The sequence below is a fragment of the Littorina saxatilis genome, linkage group LG12 (assembly GCF_037325665.1).
Source record: "Littorina saxatilis isolate snail1 linkage group LG12, US_GU_Lsax_2.0, whole genome shotgun sequence".
Lineage (NCBI taxonomy): Eukaryota > Metazoa > Mollusca > Gastropoda > Littorinimorpha > Littorinidae > Littorina > Littorina saxatilis.
Window position 1 is genome coordinate 78,719,253 of NC_090256.1, and position 2,301 is coordinate 78,721,553.

At 44.5% G+C, this 2,301-nt stretch overlaps 1 protein-coding gene across 1 annotated transcript in view; it reads right to left on the bottom strand.

The window, feature by feature from the left end:
- Positions 1-932: 932 nt before the first annotated feature.
- Positions 933-2,301, bottom strand: part of LOC138982857 (G-protein coupled receptor dmsr-1-like) — a 67,252-nt gene continuing 65,883 nt past the window's right edge. Inside the window, exon 3 of the mRNA XM_070356226.1 lies at positions 933-2,301. This exon is cut by the window's right edge and continues 2,133 nt beyond it. The gene's annotated coding sequence lies outside the window, so the exon portion shown is untranslated.

Sequence of the window (2,301 nt, forward strand, 5' to 3'; positions counted from 1 at the left end):
GTAGTGTACACGAAGGGATCTCGGTTTTTCGTCTCATCCGAAAGACTAGCACTTGAGCCCACCACCTAGGTTAGGAAAGGGGGGAGAAAATTGATAACGCCCTGACCCAGGGTCGAACTCGCAACCTCTCGCTTCCGAGCGCAAGTGCGTTACCACTCGGCCACCCAGTCCTCACAGTACAAAGGACTTAACATTTCTTACATACTGCTTGACTAAAATCTTTACAAACATTGACTATATTCTATACAAGAAACACTTAACAAAGGTAAAAGGAGAAACAGAATCCGTTAGTCGCCTCTTACGACATGCTGGGGAGCATCGGGTAAATTCTTCCCCCTAACCCGCGGGGGGTGTCATTCTAAATGATTTTGTTTGATCACTGTCTCAATGCTGAAAAGCAGCGAACAGAAAACACACAAACAAATTAAAACAAGAAATTCCTACGAGGTAGGAAAAACACCCCCGTCAAAGGGAAATAACCTTCTCAGTTGGTGGCAGTGACTGAGTGAGAATGGTTATTTCCCTTTGACCATGAAGATGTCCCTCTATAAGTCCTTGTATAATTTTAATCCACCAATAACTCCCTAACCGTGTGTTTGACTGGTCCCAATTTTTGTAAGGACCGTCTCAGGAATGTGTAGAACCTGTTCACCAAGTTTGGTGACGATCGGTCCGTTCATTCTTGAGATCTATATGCGAACACAAACACACAAACACACAAACACACAAACAAACACATCGACCGAAACCTATACACACCCCTATACCGGGGGTGTAAACACGATCATGGGTTTCTGAACAGAAAGTTGACTTACACTGGAGTGCAGGAACCAAAACCGTTGACTCAGGAATGCTAATAATGTTTCTTTATTTGGTGTTTAACGTCGTTTTCAACCACGAAGGTTATATCGCGACGGGGAAAGGGGGGCGGTAGATGGGTTAGAGCCACTTGTTAATTGTTTCTTGTTCACAAAAGCACTAATAAAGAAATGGCTCCAGGGGCTTGCAACGTAGTACAATATATTACCTTACTGGGAGAATGCAAGTTTCCAGTACAAAGGACTTAACATTTCTTACATACTGCTTGACTAAAATCTTTACAAACATTGACTATATTCTATACAAGAAACACTTAACAAGGGTAAAAAGAGAAACAGAATCCGTTAGTCGCCACTTACGACATGCTGGGGAGCATCGGGTAAATTCTTCCCCCTAACCCGGGGGGAAATGCTAATAATACATACGCACTTTTGAAAATGTTTACATAACTGTGATGCATTTATCACATCAGGATTTATCACAACAATGTAATGACGCCAGTTAAACAATGTGACCACGTTAGCGTTTACCTAGATTGAGATTGTTAATGAACGTCCGCTACAACCTCCAGAAGATTTGGGACGTCCCGGATGACTGCTGTCCCGACGGCAGATGCTGCATCCAGAAGTCTCCTGTCGACCTCATGGAACAACAACCATATCTCTCGATATCTAAGTCAGTCGCCCAAGCTATGAAGTAAAAGTAGAGAAATACCTAGCACACGTTAGTAGTAGATCTATGTCACCTTCAGTCTCAGCTTCCCTTGCAGGTTCCACGAAAGGTCGGGAGCAGGATATGAAAATGTTATGCTCCAATAGTGTTATTGTTCACAGGAGTCAACATGTTCTGCACGTGCGCCACAATTGGCACAAACCGCGGGGATAACGGGGACAGCACTGCCGAACGAACCGATCCTCTGTCAATCATTGTCACTGTTCCAATCAGTCGATACAGTCCGGCTGCACTTGACAACACAAGCCGCGAAGCTCAAATCTCATTGTACCGCTGATATGAGCCGATCCCCCTCCATCACTCTTTCTGTTAACAATATGTAATATCTGCTGCACTTGCAATATAAGCCGAGAGGCTCATGCTTTAATTGACTGCACCGCTGAACGATCCGCTATCCAGTCCATAATTGTTGCAGTTCACAACGGTCAATATCTTTTGCACTTGGGATACTTGCCTTCAGGCTTTTGCCTCACTGCACCGCTGACTGCCCTGCTCATCTGTGTATCATTGTTACTCTTCACTGCAGTCAGTATCATCTGTACTTAACTTGCAACATAAGGCCGTGAGGCTCACGTGTGACGGTGTACTGCGAGGGCTGGGAACAAAGAATTTGCCTGTCGCAGATGCTAGATAGCTTGTCGCATGCGCAGTCAATTTGCTCTTACTATTTGCATGGTCGATCGCAGTTTGTCGAAAAATTCGCTGTCGCAGTTTTACATACAATCCGTTGTCGCCGTTTGTCGCAAAATC